This window comes from Callithrix jacchus, chromosome 18, assembly GCF_049354715.1.
Source record: "Callithrix jacchus isolate 240 chromosome 18, calJac240_pri, whole genome shotgun sequence".
Lineage (NCBI taxonomy): Eukaryota > Metazoa > Chordata > Mammalia > Primates > Cebidae > Callithrix > Callithrix jacchus.
This window is the reverse complement of record NC_133519.1, coordinates 997102-1017029: the sequence shown is the minus strand read 5'-3', so window position 1 is coordinate 1017029 and position 19928 is coordinate 997102. Positions and strand designations below refer to the sequence as shown.

Genomic DNA, 19928 nt, shown 5'->3' with positions numbered 1-19928 from the left:
TGGCGGGGCCTTGATATTCACCACTTGTCCAACACTGGGGAGAGGAAAGTAGGAGGTGAGCCTTCCAGAGGGGCCAGAGGGACGAACAGGGGCCTCAGATACTTGCAGAGCCTCTTTTGTGGGGAGCTGGCAGGAGAACAGAACATATTCACATCTGCGACGTCACCAAGTTCTCAAAGCCAGCCAGCGAGATAGCATCAGCATCCCATTTTACAGATGGGGGAACTGAGGCTGAGAGAAGTAGCACGATTATACTCATTTGCTCTCCTGTTCCCTGCTCCCCATTGTCCACTTAATGCCTGTCCTTCTTTCTGCTCTTGGCTCAGTGGTCCCCTCCTCAGGGAAGCCGTCCCTGTCCTGCAGTGGTCCACCCACCAACAGAAGCCCTGCTGAGGCTCACCCTGCAGCACTGTCCTGGCAGACTGAGCCATGTCTCCCACAGTCCTTAAGCTCTACCGGGGTAGGGCCATGGGTTTTGCTCCTCATTGACTCTCCAAGGCCTAGCGCATGGCACAGGGTGGGTCTCTCATAAAGGGTCGCTGACTGAATCCCTGCATTCTACATGTATTGAATGCCTAGTGAGGGTAAGACTCTGTAAACAAAGGGCGGGAAGAGAAAAGCAAACATTTAAAGCATGCCTGCGAGGTGCCCAGCACTGTTGCAGCCCCAGGCCCACCCCATTAGAGCCTCAGAAGAAGCTTGGCAGGTGGGTTTAGGAGAAACTGAGCATCAGAGAGGTTGTCATTTGCCCAAGGTCACCAAGCTAAAAAGTGGCACAGCCAGGCTTCTAGACTGACTCTGTTGACGGCACCAGCCCTTCTTCTCAGCTGCTGCCTGTCCATCTGGAATGATTCCCACATCTAAATGAATCCCCAAGGAAGCCACCTCCCCTGGGTTGTGCCTAGTGGTGGGGGCAGAGGGTGCTGACTGATGAACTGTGGGGAGCAGGGGCAGGAGACTAAAGGCTGGCCCCATTCAATTGCCACGTGACCTGCAGCAGGTCCTTTGACTTCTCTGGGCCTGGGTTTAAGAACATGGAGAGTGCCATGTTGACTTTATTCTCAAGTGACGCAGTATTCTGGCCAAGCCCAGGAAAGGTGCATTCCAAGGGGCCTGCTGGTCAAGGGGCTGGGCTACCATGAACACAGTGGGCATAGCCACCCAGGCCTAGGTTCTAGTCAAGCTCCACCTTGGCCATCACACTACAGAGCTGTGTGACCTTGGGTGAGTCACTTTGCCTCTCTGAGTCCATCTCCTCCTGTGTAAAGTACAGAGAATGCATGGCTACTGCCTGTGGTTCTGAGGGTCAAGTGAGAGAAAGTGGGGCTGAGCCAAGTGCCAGGCCTGGCACACAGCAGGAGCTCAATAAATACCACAAGCTCACATCTGCCAGACATTTGCTGATTCATGTTCATTTTCTCAGCAATACTAATGGTCACAAGGGTTGGGGGTCATACTAATGGTCACAAGGGTTGGGGGTCATTTTTAAAAGATCCATGGTGACGTAGTGAGGGATGAAGCATCACAATGTCTGCAACTCACTCTCAAATCCTTTAGCAGACAGAGAGAGAGAGAGAGAGAGGAAAAGAGAGAGAGAGGAAGAGAGAGAGACAGAGGGAGAGGGGGAGATAGAGGGAGGGAGAGAGAGAGAGACAGAGAGACAGACAGAGAGAGAGAGAGAGACAGAGAGAGAGAGAGAGAGAGAGGATATATGTACTAGGTCTGCAACCCTGGCACTTAGGGAGGCCAAGGCAGGCAGATCACTTGAGCTCAGATGTTTGAGACCAGCCTGGCCAACATAGTGAAATTCTACTTAAAAATACAAAAAAAAGAAAAAAAATTAGCCAGGCGTGGTGGCGCACCCTGGTAATTCCAGCTACTTAGGAGGCTGAGTCACAAGAATGGCTTGAACCCAGGAGGCAGAGGTTGCAGCGAGCCAGGAATGCACCACTGCACTCCAGCCTGGGTGATGGAGTGAGACTTTGTCTTTTAACAAGATAAAAAGAAAGAACATATATGTATTTCTTTAGCTATACGTAGATAAAGCAAATTCAGAAAAATGTTAATTATTGGGTCTTAGTGGTGGTGATCATTGCACTGTTCAACTTTTCTATATGTTTGAAAGTTTTTATGATCAAAAATGAGGACAAAAAATTTCTGTGGTCCCCTAAATAAAAATGAAAGTCTATTTTCTGTGGTGCTTGTGGAATTTGTGACTCTTTCTCCTTTCCCTTCACTCTCTGGCTTCCGCCAAAGCCAAGCAGACAGCCATCTGGGCTTCTAAGCTCCTCCTCCTTCCTGACTGCCTTCTGTCCCCACAGCCCAGGCCGAACCCAGATCTCTCCCCAGGGCCACTGTCCAGCCTCCTCAAGGGCTCCAGAGCTCCTGGACACTTCTGCAAGTGTTTTCTACAATGCAGAAAAGGAGCCCCCCCATAAACAAATCTGACCCCTCTCAAGCCCTTCCCTAGGCCAATTTACCCTCAGGAGACAGAGGAATGTGTTAATTGCACCACAGAAATTCAAAGAGCAAACCCGGATGACGAAGGCCTCTAAGGGGCAAATGGCCAGCTTTCCTCAATAAACACATTCTGAGGGAGAGAGACAGCGAGCTGGTGGAAGGTGGTGGAGGTATCTATAGAGGTTTTAAAAGAAGCAACCAGTTACAATATCTGCATCCTGACGTGAGTAACCCAATAACTGCAGGCTGGGTATGGCAGTTCATGCCTGTTATCTTAGAGCTTTAGAAGGCTGAGGTGGGAGGATTGCTTGAAGCTAGGAATTTAGACCAGCCTGGTCAACATAGTGAGACCTCATCTCTACGAAAAAAAAATTAAATTAGTCAGGTATGGTGGTGCACGCCTATAGTCCCAGCTGCTAGGGAGGCTGAGGTAGAAGGATGGCTTGAGCCCAGAAGTTCAGGGCTACAGTGAGCTATGATGCTGCCATGGCTCCCCAGCCTGGGCAACAGAGCAAGACCCCATCTTGAAAACATAAGTAACTGCAAAGCAAACAAAATAAAAACAAATTCATGAGAAAGTCTGGGCATTTGAATACTGACTAGGTAGTGAGGTTAGTAAAAATTATTGTTAATTTTTTAGATGTGGTAATGATGTTAAGTTTGTGTTTAAAGAGTCCTTCTCTAGCAAAAAAAAAAAAAAAAAAAAAAAGGGCCAAATGCAGTGTCTTACAGCTGTAATCCCATCACTTTGGCAGGCCAAGGTGAGCAGATCACCTGAGGTCAGAAGTTCAAGACCAGCCTGATCAATATGGTGAAACCCTGTCTCTACTAAAATTACAAAAATTAGCCCAGCTTGGTGGTAGGAACCTGTAATCCCAGCTATTAGGGAGGCTGAGGCAGGAGAATTGCTTGAACCTGGGAGGCAGAGGTTGCAGTGATCCAACACTGTACCACTGCACTCCTGCCTGAATGACAGAGCAAGAATCCATCTCAAAAAATGAATTAATATACTAATGGATTAACTAAAAGTTCTTAGCCCTCAGACATACATTTGGAAATATTTTACAGCGGCAAAAGCAGAAACAAACAAAATAACTTCATCTTTTCTCAGGTACATCCAGGCCCTTCCTGGCCACCAACCATGCTCCAGGCCCCTCTCCAGCTTTTCCTCCTTCCCAGCATCCTCTCTGGCTTTCCCTTCCACCCACAGCCTCCTCTGCCCAGATTCACCTTCACTCTGCTGGGCCCTGCAGCAGGTCCAGCCATCCTGCATGTATGCCTAGCCCTCTCTATTTCTTGCTCCCCTAAGTAAAAGAACTTGTGTTGGCTGCAGGGACCCGAAACTGGCCCAGACACAGCTCCACTGGCTTCAAAGTGCCACGAACTACAGAGCTGACAGTACTGGAGTCAGCTCAAATGCCTCTTCCAGGAAGGCCCCATCGACTACCCTCAGTGCCATAACACCTAACCCCCAGACCTATAGGAGATATAGCCCATTGGTTAAGAGCAAGGGCTCTGGGGCCAGATTGCCTGCTTGATGGTATATCCTGGGTCCTCCATTAGCTGAACTACCTTCGATAAGTTACTCCAAATCTCTGTGCCTCAGTTTCCTCCTCTGTACAGTGAGGATACTAATAGCTATGGCCACACAGTGCTGTTTTGAGGATCAAATAAGTTAATGTATTTAAAAAGGCATCAAAATATAATGTATCACTATTGGTGCACTAATGGCGACAAGGCACCCTACAAATGTTTAAGATGTTAATCATAGGGCAACTGGGTGTGGGGTATATGGGAACTCTCTGTACTGTCTTTAATAAATGAAAGCTCCTCAAATTTCTATAGCTAAGATTACAAGCACTCACCACCATAACTGGCTAATTTTTGTGTTTTTCAAGAGATGTGGTTTTGCCATGTTGGCCAGCCTGGTCTCCAATTCCTGACCTCAGGCGATTCACCTGCCTTGGCCTCCCAAGTGCTAGGATTACAGAGGTAAGTCACCCTGCCTGACTGTAGTGGGATATTTCCTGCAACCTTTGATGAACAGAATATTAGCATTCTTGGTGTCATTTTTATTTTCCTCACACTATTTTTCTTTGGACTGAATTACAATAACAGAAGTAAACATCAAATTATAAAAGTTAAAGAGCAATGCCTGGCTCAGTGGCTCCTGCCTGTAATCCCAGCACTTTGGGAGGCCAAGGCGGGTGGATCACGAGGTCAGGAGATCGAGGCCATCCTGGCAAACGTGATAAAATTTTGTCTCTACTAAAAGTATAAAAATTAGCTGAGCATGGTGGCGGGCACATGTAGTCTCAGCTACTCAGGAGGCTTAGGCAGGAGAATCGCTTGATCCTGGGACACGGAGGTTGCAGTGAGCTGAGATTGTGCCACCTCACTTCAGCCTGGTGACAGACTGAGACTCCATCTAAAAAAAAAAAGTCAATTCCAGGGAAGGCCAGCCCAGACCAGGCCAGGCCAGGCGATTGCAGGGAAGAAATGCCAGTCCAGGCTATTCCAGGCAAAAAAAGGCCAGGCCAGGTCAGGCTATTCCAGAGAAGGGAAGGCCAGGCCAGGCAATTCCAGGGAAAGAAAGGCCAGGCCAGGCCAGGCTATTCCAGAGAAGGGAAGGCCAGGCCAGGCAATTCCAGGGATGAGGAGGCCAGGCCAGGACAGGACAGGCCAGGCAAGTCCAGGGAAGGGAAGACTGGGCCAGACCAGGCCAGGCCAGGGAATTCCAGGGAAGGGAAGTTGTGGGTGAAGATAGAAACTGCAGATTAAAGAGAATCATGACACATTTATCTTTTTCATAATTTTAATGAATGTTGAATGAAAAGGTATCACTTGCACATAGGCATTTATCTGAAGTTCAGAAATTCTCCCACCTTACTTTAGTTTCTGCAGCTTCTGTTGTATCGGGCAAATGAAACATGTATATTTAAGCTAAACACACACAAAATATGTAGTTATTTTTTATCAATCGATCTATTCATCTAACTCCCTATTTGTACAAAAAGACTTTTGAATTAATTATCACCTTTTTTTGTGAGTCAGTCTCACTCTGTTACCCAGGCTGGAGTGGAATGGTACCATCTCGGCTCACTGGAACCTCTGCCTCCCGGGCTCAGGTGGTTTTTGTCCCTCAGCCTCTCGAGTAGTTGGGGTTACAGGCGCCCTCCACAATGCCTGGATAACTTTGGAATTTTTAGTAAAGAGAGTGTCTCACCATGTTGGCCAGGTGGGTCTCGAACTCCCAACTTCAAGTGATCCACCCACCTTGGCCTCCCAAACTGCTGAGATTGCAGGCATGAGATACAGCACCCAGCCATATCACGTAATGTTGAGTTATTTTTTGGTAATTGAAAATTTCATTTGTTACTTCTCTGTCTCTCTCCTGCCTGTAATCCCAGCACTTTGGGAGGCCAAGGCGGGTGGATCATGAGGTCAGGAGATCGAGGCCATCCTGGCAAACATGATAAAATTTTGTCTCTACTAAAAGTATAACAATTAGGTGAGCATGGTGGCGGGGACATGTAGTTCCAGCTACTCAGGAGGCTTAGGCAGGAGAATCACTTGATCCTGGGACACGGAGGTGGCAGTGAGCTGAGATTGTGCCACCTCACTTCAGCCTGGTGACAGACCGAGACTCCATCTGAAAAATAAAAAGTCACTTCCAGGGAAGGCCAGCCCAGACCAGGCCAGGCCAGGCGATTCCAGGGAAGAAATGCCAGGCCAGGCTATTCCAGGCAAAAAAAAGGCCTCTCTCTCTCTCTCTCTTTCTCTCTCTCTCTCTCTCTCTCTCTCTCTCTGTCTGAAAAATAAAAAGTCACTTCCAGGGAAGGCCAGCCCAGACCAGGCCAGGCCAGGCGATTCCAGGGAAGAAATGTCAGGCCAGGCTATTCCAGGCAAAAAAAAGGCCTTTCTCTCTCTCTCTCTCTCTCTCTCTCTCTCTCTCTCTCTCTCTCTGTCTCAACAGGGTCTTACGCTGTTTCCCAGGCTGAAACCTCAAACTCCTGGGTTCTAGTGATCCACTGCCTCAGCCTCCTGAGTAGCTGGGACTGCAGGTGCTCATTAACATAACTGGTTTATAATTTTTTATAGAGATGGGATCTTGTTATGTTGCTCATGCTTGTCTTGAACTCCTGAGTTCAAGTGATCTTCCCACCTCAGCCTCCCAAATTGTTGGAATTACAGGCATGAGCCACATGCCCAGCCTCTTTTACTTTTCTATAGGACTTAGATTACTTTATAATAATTACAAATAATTTTTTAAAAAACCATCATTATTCTAAGCTTTTCAAAATTAAGCAGTAATTAAGAATGAGCTACAGAAAGTAGTATTTATTCAGCACCAATTATATACTAGGTATTTTGCATATAGTGGACCACCTAATTGACATATCAAGGCAGGAATTATAATCTTGATTTTCTGGGAGAGAAAATTGACACAATTATTTCATAACTCTAGAGTTACACAGTTACACAGCTGCTGCCAAAACAAGTGCCCATCCCAACAGCCTCCACCTTCTGCTTTTATCAAATTCAACCCCCTACTTCTGCCTCCATATCTGTGTACAAAAATGTATGCATGCACGCACACGTGCACGTGCACACACACACACACACACACACACACACACACACACTCCTGCAGTATTTCATCTGCCTAGGCCAGGAAATTGTCATGACAAACCAAATGCAATAACTATTTCCTTACAAAAGCTGTTATTCAATATCGCCAGGATTTGGGAAATAGTTACTGATTCCACACTGATGAGGGTCACAATGAGGTTTCAAGAGAAGTAATTACAAAGCATCCTAATGAATGCAAAAGGCTATGATGTTCAGATACATCAAGCCCTTTGAGATGCTCCACTGGAAGGTCGTTGAGCTGCCAAGTACTATTGACTCAGGGTCGTCTTGGTCCATGGTCATTAATAATGATACTTTGCACTTCTTTCCTATTTGTGCTAAGGCTCGTTTCAAAAGCTGGAAGCAGCTTATCAATTTCTGGGTATGCAAATATCTCTTTCACAATGTTTATGGGGGGTGTGTGTGCATGCTACGAAAAGGTATACACACAAATATTCACATATAAATATATACACACATATCTACATGTGTTTATACTACACTAATTAAAAGGTAAATCCTTAATGATCCATAAAGAGAAAATGGCAGAGCAGGTGTAGTGCCTGACACTTGTAATCCCAGCACAGTGGGAGGTTGAGTGGGGAGGATCAGTTGAGCCCAAGAGTTTGAAACTGGGTGAGACCCTGTGTCTACACAAATATAAGAATTAGATGGGCATGGCAGCTCTCCCACCTACTCAGAAGGCCAAGGTGGGAGGATCACTTAAGCCAGGAAGGCAGGAGTTGCAGTGAGCCGAGATCACACCACTGCACTTCAGCCTGAATGACAAAGCAGTAACTTGTCTCAAAAAAGAAAGAAAAAAAAATTGATATCCCAGAAAACTTTAAAATATCTATATATTCACAAAAGTATATAACCATAGTATATTAATCAAAAAGTAAATTATTAGTTGTACATGGCAAGCAAAGGACAGGCCATGGATGATGGTTCATGTTTGTAATCTCAGCAGTTTGAGAGGCCCAGGAAGGAGGATTATTGTTGTCCAAGAGTTTAAGACCAGCTTACCTGAAAAACTTGGTGAAACCCCATCTATATTAATAATACAATGTGATATGGCTGGCCTAGAGTTAGAACCTGTACACTGCCGTTTTATAAAACACAAAACTGTTTCCATTCTCCTCACAATACCTGCTAACCTTGGCCTCTGTAAACTGCTAGTTTACTTTGCAGAATGCAAAGAGGTAGAGCTGCATACCTTCTCTTATCTGTAACTGCCAGAATTGGTGGCCTTTGTTTACCGGTAATGACCAGAGGAAGCACCCCCAGATAATTCCATCCTGATGCAAAGTAACTAAAAAATCTGTGGACCCCACACCTGCCCAAATAATGTTAAACTAATGTTTATCTTGACTTCTGTAAACCACTTAAGTGGCAACTGGAATGACAAAAGTCACCTGGCCCTTGGACTGTCCAGAGCCCCATCACCCTGCGCTCTGCCCACGAGGTGATTTACAGCCCCTGAAATGTCTGAAGACTTTAATCCCATCCCCACTCCTCACCTCCACTCCCAAGGTGGTTTTGCGGGTATAAAAAAATCTTGTCACCCGTCTTTCTCTGCCATGGGCTGGACAGACGTGAGTCCTCTGTGGTCGCCGGCAATAAACCCTGCAATTTGGCATACTTTTGTCTTGGTGTTGACTTTCTACGCTCGGCCCGATACAACAACAAAAATTAGCCGGTCTTGGTGGCACGCACCTATCATCCCAGCTACTCAGGAGGCTGAGGTAGGAGAATCACTTGAACCCAGGAGGCCAAGGCTGCAGTGAGCTGAGATCCTGCCACTGAACTCTAGACTGGGCAACTGAGTGAGACCCCATCTCAAAAAAAAAAGACCAGCCTGAGCAACAGAGAACCAACTTCTCAAACCAAACCAGAAACTAGTCAGAAATGGCAACGTCTGCCTGTAGTCCCAGCTACTGAAGATGATGACTGGGGAAAATCAGTGGAGGCCAAAAGGCCAAGGCTGCAGTGGAGACATGATAACAGGATGACACCCAAGCCTGGGTGACAGAGCACGAGGATAAAAAATTAACAGGAAAAAATATAAAAAACAAGACCTGAAATGAGCAGCGACCATGTCCAGGGCAAAGACAGACCGACAAAGAAGAGGCTTAATCTGCTCTGAACCCCCAGAAGACAAGAAAAACAATGAGACATTGAATAAAACAGACAACACTGTAAAATGACACAGGCAGAGTTTACTATAAATCGGTCAGAAATACACTTTCAAGATTAAAAGTAGACATAGGCATTTAGCCAAGGCACACTGTGAGAAACTAAACACGAGAGTCCAGGGAAGCTTTGGGATTCTAGATGCAGTTGAAAATCAAAGACATATAGAGCTGGATCGACAAGAGGCCATTATAACGCATGTGCACTGCAGAAAAAGCCACCATGAGAGGAGATGAGACTTGAGTGTCCATTAAGAGGCAGGAGAAGAGCCCGAAGAGGCCATCGTGAGGCAGGAACTGAGGTGAAAATGTCCACGGCAAAACAGGAGTTGCATCTTCAGAGGAAGACATGACTAAGCAGATGGTCTTGGAGACGCCAGTGTGTACGAAAGGAAGACCTGCCAAAAGGGTTGAAAAACAGCTATTAAATAAGCCTCAGGAGGCCCACATGAGATAACATCTAGGCTTTGATAGACAGCTTTGAGGAAAGCACTGTGTCTGTCCGGACCACCGGGAGGCCGAAGGAGGGCCTGAAAAGTCCATATGAGGAAGGCTGAGGTGTACAGAATTTACCAAGACGTGGGAAGAAGCTGGGCCTGTGATGCTTCTTGCAAGGAAAGACTGGGGCTTCCAGACACAGCAGGGAGGAAGAGCTGGGCCTAAAGAGGCTGACCTGAAGACATTTTGGGAATAAGGAGGATGCCAGAATGCCAGTGCTGGGCCTGGCAGGGCCACCGGGAGGCACCAGCTTGGTCTGATGGGGACACGGGGAGGCTGGGGGAGGGCCTGAAAATAAAGGCTGCCACAGAGGCAGGAACTAAGCCTGAGCAGTGGCCACGGTGATGCCACGAGCTGGGCCTGGAGGGTCCATTGAAAAGTGGAGGCTGGGCCCGGAGAGGAAGCTTCGGGCCTGGATAAGCCGCCAGGAGGCAGGAGCTGGCCCGGGAGAGTCCATGATAGGCGAGCTCAGCAGAGGAAGGCCGCTGCAAGGGAGAACCTGGGCCTAGACTCGAGGCCAGCGCGAGGTGAAAGCTGGGTCCAGAGACGTTTGTCACAGGCATGAGCTGGGCCTCAATGAATCAGTGTCAGGGAGGAACTGGGCCTGTGGACATAGCCGGGATGCAGGAAAGCAAGCAGGATCTTGGCCTGGGCAAGCCACCAGCAGGCAGCAACTGGGGCTGGGGAGGCTGTGGGAAGTCCAGAGCTGGCCTGGAGAAGCCAACATCAGGCGGTAGCGGGGTCTGTCAAGGCCACCCCGAGGCAGAATGGCAGCCTGGAAAGCCCCACTTGAGAACACTTTGGGCTGACAGATGAAAGGCCGCAGAAAGCTGGCCAGGGGCCGAGCCAAAAAAAGCTGCCAGAAGGCAGGACGGGCCGGTAGACAGGGCCAGGAGGAGGATCTGGATCTGGGGAATCCCCCAGAGAGGAGGCATACGCTGGACCTCCCGAAGAGGCTTACAGGAGGCAGAGGCTGGGCCCACGGCGCCTTTGGGAGGCAGAAGCTTGACTTGGAGGAACCCACCTGATGAAGTTTTGTGCCCATGAGGAGGAGACGCCAGGAGGGCAGGAGCTGGGCCTGGAGAGGCTGAATTCAGGACCTAATACTGGGCATCCCATGGCCAGCAGGAGGAGGCAACAGGAGCCGGGCTGGCAGAAGCCGACTTGGGAATGTCTGGGGCCGGGAGATGCCCTGGGAGGGCAGGAGCTGAGCTCAGAGAGGCCACTAATGAGGCATGAGCCGGGTGGGCCTGGAGAGCCTGAGTCGGTAGTCTGAGCTTTTGGGCCTACAAAGGCCATCGGGAGCTGTGCAGGAGCCAAGTCCACAGAGGTTGCTGCAAGAAAAATTCGCATGTTGGGCCTGTAGATGCTGCCGAGAGGAGGCGCTGGGCCCAGAGAGGCCGACCTGAAGATGTTCTGGACACGAAGAGGATGCCAGAAGGCCAATGTTGGGCTTGGCAGGGCCCCCTGGGAGGCACTGGCTTGGCCCCAGGGGGCTATGAAGAGGCAGGGGTCTGGACCCATGGAAACAGGCTGCCACAAAGGCAGAAGCAGAGTCTGAAGGGTCCTCTGAGAGGCGTAGGCTGGGCCTGAGGGCCTAGCACAGGCAGGAGCCCGGTGTGGGGAGGCTGGGCCCAGAGAGAAACCTTCAGGCCCTGACAGGCCGCCGGGGGACAGGAGCTGGCCCGTGAGAGTCCATCACAAGTGAGCTGGGCTGAGAAAGGCCGGTGCGAGGGAGGACCTGCGCCCAGAGTAGAGGCCAGCGCCAGGCGATAGCTGGCTCCACAGGCATCTTTCAGAGGCATGAATTGGGCCTCAACTGGCCAGTGTGAAGGAGGCGCTGAGCCCGTGGATGCAGCCGGAATACAGGCAGGCATCCAGGCAGGTAGGCAAGATCTGGGACTGCGGAAGCAGCCAGCAGGCAGCAGCTGGGGTCGCAGAGGCTGCGGGGAGTTCAGAGCATGGCCCTGGGGCCCAGTCCTGCTTTGTCCTCCCGCTGGCCTTGGGAGGCCTAAGCACTGGGTCATGAAGTCTGCCTCAACAGGTCAACCTCCTGCCCTCCTGGCAGCACCGCCCAACGTGGGTGCAATACGCCATCACGTGGTCCCCTCCAGAACCAGCTCCTGCGTCCCAGTGGCCCCCTGGGGCACAGCTTCTGATTCCCATCAGGTGGCCTCTCCAGGAGGCCCATCCTCTGCCTCCCTACTGGCAGCCTCACCAGGCCTGGATCCTCATCCTGGCCACGTCTACAGGCCCAAGTTTTGCCCCCGGCAGCCTGTTTTGGCTTGGCTCCAGTCCAGCTCCCAGCGGCCTTCTGTCTGTTGGTGTGAAGCTTCCTCAGGTGGGGCCTTCTAAGTGTCCCTTCTGTTGAGGCCACCGGGAGGCAAAAGGGAGGCCCGGAAGGCCTTACCTGAGAAAGCCTTGGGCCGACAGTCAAAAGCCTGCCGGGAGCTGGCCAGGAGCCGAGCCAAAAACCGCTGCTGGGGACAAGGTGTGATAACTCACGCCTGTAATCCCGGCACGTTGGGAGGCAGAGGCGGGTGGATCACGAGCTCATGAGATCGACACCATCCTGATAAACATGGTGAAACCCCGTCTCACCTAAAAATACAAAAAATTAGCTGGCCATGGTGGTGTGTGCCTGCAATGCCAGATACTCAGGAGGCTGAGGCAGGAGAACTGCCTGAACCCAGGAGGCGGAGGTTGTGGAGAGCTGAGATCGCGCCATTGCACTGCAGCCTGGGCAAGAAGAGCGAAACTCCATTTCAAAAAAAAAAAAAAATTAGCTGGGCACGGTGGCGGGTGCCTGTAATCCCAGCTACTCAGGAGGCTGAGGCAGGAGAATTGCCTGAACCCAGGAGGCGGAGGTTGCGGTGAGCCGAGATTGCACCATTCTACTCCAGCCTGGGTAACAAGAGCAAAATTTTGTCTCCAAAAAAAAAAAAAAAAAAAAAAATACAAAATATTAACTGGGCATGGTGGTCCATGCCTGTAATCCCAGCTACTCAGGAGGCTGAGGTAGGAGAATTGCCTGAACCCAAAAGGCGGAGGTTGAGGTGAGATGAAAGCACACCATTGCACTCCCGCCTGGGTAACAAGAGAAAAACTCCGTCTCAAAAAACAAAAAAAAAAAAGGCTGCCGGGGGCAAAATGTGGGCCTGTAGACGTGGCCAGGAGGAGGATCCAGACCTGGAGAGGTCGCCAGTACAGAGGCAGAGGCTAGGTGTCCAGAAGAGGCTGAAGGGAAGCAGGAGCTAAGCCTAGGGGGCCTTTGGGAGGCACGAGCTGGCCCTAGAATGGCCCACGTGATGACGTTTGCACCCATGTGGAGGAGACTCCAAGAGGACTGAAGCTGGGCCTGGAGAGGCTGAATTCAGAACCCAATGCTTGAACCTGCAGAGGCCAATAGGGGGAGTCCGGAGCTGAGCCTGGAGAAGCCAACTCTGGGACATCTGGGGCCTCTAGGCACCCTGGGTGGACAGAAGGTGAGCCTGGAGAGGCCAGCATGAGGCATGAGCCGGGTAATCCTGGAAAGCCTGAGTCGATGGTCCGAGCTTTTGGGCCTACAAAGGCCGTCGGGAGCTGGGCAGGAGCTGAGTCCACACAGGTTGCTGCAAGGCAAATTCAGAAGTTGGGCCTGTAGACGCTGCCGAGGAGGCGCTGGGCCCCGAGAGGCCGACTGAAGATATTCGGGACACGAAGAGGATGCCAGAAGGCCAACACTGGGCCCGGCAGGGCCCACTGGGAGGCACTGGCTTGGCCCCAGGGGGCCACGGGAAGGTTGGGGTCTGGGCCTGTGGAAACAGGCTGCCACAAAGGCACAAGTGGGGTCTGAAAGGTCCTCTGAGAGGCGGAGGCTGGGCCCGAGGGCCTAGTGCAGGAAGGAGCCCGGTGTGGGGAGGCTGGGCCCGGAGTGGAAGCTTTGGGCCCTGACAGGCCACCGGGGGACAGGAGCTGGCCTGCGAGAGTGCATCACAAGTGAGCTGGGCTGAGAAAGGACGGTGCGAGGGAGGACCTGCGCCCAGAGTAGAGGCCATCACCAGGCGATAGCTGGCTCCAGAGACGTCTTTCAGAGGCATGAATCGGGCCTCAACTGGCCAGTGTGAGGGAGGAGCTGGGCCTGTGGATGCAGCCAAGATGCAGGGAGGCAGGCAGGCAGGCAGGAAAGATGTTGGCCTGCGGAAGCAGCCAGCAGGAAGCAGCTGGGGCTGCGGGGGCAGCGGGGAGTCCAGAGCTCAGCCCTGAGGCCCAGTCCTGCTTTGTCCTCCCGCTGGCCTCGGGAGGCCCAAGCACTGGGTCATGAAGTCCGCCTCTGCAGGTCCAGCTCCTGCCCTCCCGGCAGCACCCCCCAACGTGGGCGCAGTACATCATCACGTGGTCCCCTCCAGGGCCAGCTCCTGCATCCCAGTGGCCCCCTGGGGCCCAGCTCCTGATTCCCATCAGGTGGCCTCTCCAGGAGGCCCAGCCTCTACCTCCCTACTGGTAGCCTCACCAGACCTGGATCCTCATACTGGCCATGTCTACGGGCACAATTTTGCCCCCGGAAGCCTCTTTTGGCTCAGCTCCTCGCCTGCTCATGGCGGGTTTTCATCTGTCGGCATGAAGCTTCTTCACGTGGGGCTTTCGGGTGTCCCTTCTGCCTCCCGGTGTCCTCAACAGAAGGGACACCCAGAAGGCCCCACCTGTGAAACCTTTGGGTTGACAGACAAAAGGCCGCTGGGAGCTGGCCAGGAGCTGAGCCAAATGATGCTGCTGGGGTCCAGGCGCAGTAACTCACGCCTGTAATCCCGGCACTTTGGGAGGCAGAGGCGGGTGGATCAGGAGATCAGGAGATCGAGACCATCCTGGTCAACATGGTGAAACCCCGTCTCACCTAAAAATACAAAAAATTAGCTGGGCATGGTGGCGTGTGCCTTAATCCCAGGTACTCAGGAGGCTGAGGCAGAAGAATTGCCTGAACCCAGGAGGCGGAAATGCAGTGATCTGAGATGGCGACATTGCACTCCAGCCTGGGTAACAAAAGCGAAACTCCGTCTCAAAAAAAAAAAAAATTAGCCAAACACGGTGGCACCTGCCTGTAATCCCAGCTACTCAGGCAACTGAGGCAGGAGAATTGCCTGAACCCAAAAAACAGAGGCTGAGGTGAGCCGAGATTACACCATTGCACTCACGGCTGGGTAACAAGGGCAAAACTGCATTTCAAAAAAAAAAAAAAAAAAAAAGGCTGCCGGGGGCAAAGCTTGGGCCCGTAGACGTGGCCAGGAGGAGGATCCAGGCCTGGAGAGGCCACCAGTACAGAGGCAGAGGGTAGGCATCCAGAAGAGGCTGATGGGAGGCAGGAGGTAAGACCAGGGGGCCTTTGGGAGGCACGAGCTGGCCCAAAAAGGGCCCACGTGATGATGTTTTGCACCCATGGGGAGGAGACACCAGAAGGACTGAAGCTGGGCCTCGAGAGGCTGAATTGAGAACCCAATGCTTGAACCTGCAGAGGCCAATAGGAGGAGTCTGGATCCGGGCCTGGAGAAGCCAACTCTGGAACATCTGGGGCCTATAGTCACCCTGGGTGGGCAGAAGGTGAGCCCGGAGAGGCCAGTGTGAGGCATGAGCCAGGTAGTGCTGGAGAGCCTGAGTCGATGGTCTGAGCGTTCGGGCATACAAAGGCCGTCAGGAGCTGGGCAGGAGCCGAGTCCACAGAGGTTGCTGTCAGGCAAATTCAGAAGTTGGGCCTGTAGATGCTGCCGAGAGGAGGCGCTGGGCCCCGAGGGGCCTACCTGAAAACATTCTGCAGCTCGAGAGGATGCCACCAGGCAAATGCTGGGTCTAAGAGCGCAGAGCGCAGTCTGGAGCACCAGTTTGGCCTGAGGGCGCCACTGGGAGGCCAGAAGCTGGGCCTGTGGAGACAGGCTGCCACAGAGGCAGGAGCTGGTCTGAGCGGAGTCCACGATGAGCCCACAAGCTCGTCTGTGGGGGTCCACTGAGAGGCGAATGCTCAACCCGGAGGGGCTTAGCGGTGGCAGGAGCCAGGCCTGGAGAGGCCACGCCTGAGAGGAAGCTTCGGGCCTGCACAGGCCGCTGGGATGCAGGAGCTGAACAGAGAGTTTATGAGAGGCAAGCTGGGCTAAGAAAAGCCGGTGCGAGGAAGAAACAAAAAATACAAAAAATTAGCTGGGCATGGTGGCGCATGCCTGTAATGCCGGCTCCTCAGGAGGCTGAGGCAGGAGAATTGCCTGAACTCAGGAGGCGGACGTTGAGGTGAGCCGAGATCACACCATTGTACTCGCGGCTGGGTAACAAGAGCAGAACTGCATTTCAAAAAAAAAAAAAGGCTGCCAGGGGCAAAGCTTGGGCCCATAGACATGGCCAGGAGGAGGATCCAGGCTTAGCTCAACCTGGAGGGGCTTAGCGCTGGCAGGAGCCAGGCCTGGAGAAGCCACCAGTACAGAAGCAGAGGGTAGGCATCCAGAAGAGGCTGATGGGAGGCAGAAGGTAAGCCCAGGGGGCCTTTGGGAGGCACGAGCCGGCCCTAGAAGGGCCCACGTGATGACGTTTTGCACCCATAAAAAGGAGACGCCAGGAGGACTGAAGCTGGCCCTGGAGAGGCTGAATTGAGAACCCAATGCTTGAACCTGCAGAGGCCAATAGGAGGAGTCTGGAGCCGGGCCTGGAGAAGCCAACTCTGGGACATCTGGGGCCTCTAGGCACCCTGGGTGGGAAGGTGAGTCCGGAGAGGCCAGCGTGAGGCATGAGCCGGGTAGTCCTGGAGAGCCTGAGTCGATGGTCTGAGGGTTTGGGCCTACAAAGGCCGTCGGGAGCTGGGCAGGAGCCGGGTCCATAGAGGTTGCTGTGAGGCAAATTCAGAAGTTGGGCCTGTAGATGCTGCCGAGAGGAGGCGCTGGGCCCCGAGAGGCCTACCTGAAGACATTCTGCGGCACGAGAGGACGCCACCAGGCCAATGCTGGGTCTAAGAGGGCAGTCTGGAGCACCGGTTTGGCCCGAGGAGGCCACCAGGAGGCCAGGAGCTGGGCCTGTGGAGACAGGCTGCCACAGAGGCAGGAGCTGGTCTGAGCGGAGCCCACGATGAGGCCACAAGCTGGGTCTCGGGGGTCCACTGAGAGGCGGACGCTCAACCTGGAGGGGTTTAGCGCTGGAAGGAGCCAGGCCTGGAGAGGCCAGGCCCGGAGAGGAAGCTTCGGGCCTGGACAGGCCACTGGGATGCAGGAGCTGAACAGAGAGTTTATGAGAGGCAAGCTGGGCTAAGAAAAGCCGGTGCGAGGAAGAAAAAAAAAAAAACACAAAAAATTAGCTGGGCATGGTGGCGCATGCCTGTAATCCCAGCTACTCAGGAGGTTGAGGCAGGAGTATTGCCTGAACCCAGGAGGCGGACGTTGAGGTGAGCCGAGATCACACCATTGCACTCGTGGCTGGGTAAGAAGAGCAAAACTGCGTTTCAAAAAAATAAAAAAGGCTGCCGGGGGCAAAGTTGGGGCCTGTGGCCTGGGCCCAGACTCAAGGCCAGTACAAGGCGATAGCTAAGTCCAGAGACATCTGCTAGAGGCCAAGTTGGGCCTCAACTGGCCAGTGTGAGGGAGGCGTTGGGTTTGTGGACAAAGTCGGGAGGTAGGCAGGATCTTGGCCTGGGGAAGTGGCCGACAGACAGTGGATGGTGCTGGGGGTGCTGTAGGGAGACCAGAACTGGGCATGGAGAGGCCAATGTCAGGATGTAGCTGGGCCTGTCAAGGCCACCGGGAGGCAGAAGGGACACCCCAAAAGCCCTGAGGAAGCTTCGGGCCGACAGACGAAAGGCCGTCGTGAGCTGGCCAGGAGCTGAGCCAAAAGAGGATGCCAGGGGGCAAAATGTCGGCCGGTAGATACAGCCAGCAGGACGATCCGGGTGTGCGGAGGCCACCAGTAGGTGGCAGAGGCTGGGCCTACAGAGATGAACCTGAGGACCCAATGCTTGGGCCTCCCGAGGCCAGCAGGATGAGGCAGCAGGAGCCGGGCCAGCAGAAGCTGACTCAGGAACGTCTGGGGCCTGGAGATGCCCTGGGAGGGCAGAAGCCGAGCCTGGAGAGGCCAGCGTGAGACATGAGCTGGGTGGGTCTGGAGAGCCTGAGTCGAGGGCCTGAGCTTTTGGGCCTACAAAGGCCGCCAGGAGCTGGGGAGGGACTGAGTCCCCAGAGGTTGCTGGGAGGCAAATTCAAACGCTGAGCCCTTAGACACGGCCGAGAGCAGGAGCTGGGCCCCGAAAGGCCAACCTGAAGACATTCTGGGCATGGAGAGGATGCCAGCAGGCCAATGCTGGGTGCGGGAGGGCCACCGGGAGGCACCGGCTTGGCCTGATATGGCCACGTGGAGGCTGGGGGCGGGGCCTGTGGATACAGGCTGCCACAGAGGCAGGAGGTGGGCCTGAGCAGAGGCCACGGTGATGCCATGAGCTGGGCCTGGAGGGTCCACTGAAAGGCAGAGGCTGGGCCCGGTATGGGCCTGGCGCAAGCAGGAGCTAAGCCTGGGGAGGCCGGGCCCAAAGAGGAAGCTTTGGGCCTGAACAGGCCGCTGGAAGGCAGGAGCTGGCCTGGGAGAGTCCATGATAGGCGAGCTGGGCTGAGGAAGACCCCTGCGAGGGAGTGCCTGGGCCTAGACTCAAGGCAAGAGTGAGGCGAGAGCTGGGTCCGGAGAGGTTTGCCACAGGCATGAGCTGGGCCCCAACAGGCCAGTGTGAGGGGGGCGCTGGGCCTGTGGACGCAGCCAGAATGCAGGCAGGCAGGCAGGCAGGCAGAATCTTGGCCTGGGGAAGCCACCAGCAGGGAGCAGCTGGTGATGGGGCGGCTGCGGAGAGTCCAGAGCTGGGCCCGCTGGGGCCAATGTCAGGTGGTAACAGGGCCAGTCCAGGCCACCAGGAGGCAGAACAAAGGCCTGAAAAGCCCCACTTGAGAAAGCTTCGGGCCTACAGGAGAAAGGCCGCTGGAAGCTGGTCAGAAGCTGAGCAAAAAGCAGCTGCCGGGAGGCAGGACGTGGTCCAGTAGATGAGGCCAGGAGGAGGATCCGGGCCTGGAAAGGCCACCAGAAGGGAGGCATAGGCTGGACCTCCCAGAGAGGCTGAGGGGAGGCAGAAGCTGGGCCCCAGGGGGCCTTTGGGAGGCAGCAGCTGACCCTGGAGGCACCCATGTGAGGATATCTTGCACCCATGTGGAGGAGACGCCAGGAGAGCAGGAGCTGGGCCTGGAGAGGCCGACTTCAGGACCCAATGCTCGGGCCTCCTGAGGCCAGCAGGAGCACACAGCAGGAGCAAAACTCCATCTTCAATGACAATAATACTAAAATTATTAAGTATCAATATAAATAATCCTTTTGTTTCTTTGAGACAGAGTCTCACTCTTTCCCCAAGGCTGGAACCAAGCATATAATCTCGGTTCACTGCAACCTCTGCCCCACCTCCCAGTTCAAAGGATTCTCCTGTGTCAGCCTCTGAAGTAGCTTGGATTACAGGCACCCACCACCATGCCCGGCTAATTTGTGTTGTTTTTTTTTGTTTGAGACGGAGTTTCACTCCTTACCCAGGCTGGAGTGCAATGGTGCGTTCTCCGCTCACTGCAACCACCGCCTCCTGGGTTCAGGCAATTCTCCGGCCTCAGCCTCCTGAGTAGCTGGGATTACAGGCACGCGCCACCATGCCCAGCTAATTTTTTGTATTTTTAGTAGAGACGGGGTTTCACCTTGTTGACCAGGATGGTCTCGGTCTCTTGACCTCGTGATCCACCTGCCTTGGCCTCCCAAAGTAATCTTTGTTTTTTAGTAGAGATAAGGTTTTGCCATGTTGGCAAAGCTGGTCTTGAACTCCTGACCTCAGGTAATCCACCAGGCTCATTCTCCCAAAGTGTTGGGAATGCAGGTGTAAGTCACTGCGCCCAGCCCGATTAACATATTTTTTAAAACACTGATTAGTCAGGCAACAACACCGGGCAGGGGTCTCCTCATTCCCAGTGATGAAAACCACACTCCATGGCTCCAGGGTTGCAAGGGCTGCAGAGCCAAAAGGCTCTGACTTGAGATTTCATTACTTTATTTGTATTGCGAGACAAGGTCCTGCTTTGCCACCCAGCCTGGAGTGCAGTTATACACTTGTAGCCCACTGCAGCCTCAATGTCC

The 19928-nt window shown here is 53.1% G+C and overlaps 1 protein-coding gene across 30 annotated transcripts in view; it reads right to left on the bottom strand.

Annotated features, from left to right (window-relative positions):
* LOC118151076 (uncharacterized) overlaps nt 1-19928 on the bottom strand; it is a 207101-nt gene that overhangs the window by 145846 nt on the left and 41327 nt on the right. The window contains exons 24-25 of one of the 30 annotated variants that reach the window (XR_013529089.1): nt 10807-19079; nt 9053-9682 (exon numbers count right to left, since the gene is read on the bottom strand). The exons of the other annotated variants lie outside the window; for them this stretch is intronic. The gene's annotated coding sequence lies outside the window, so the exon portion shown is untranslated. Of the gene's footprint in view, nt 1-9052; nt 9683-10806; nt 19080-19928 lie in introns of those variants that run through there. 30 annotated transcript variants of the gene reach the window in all.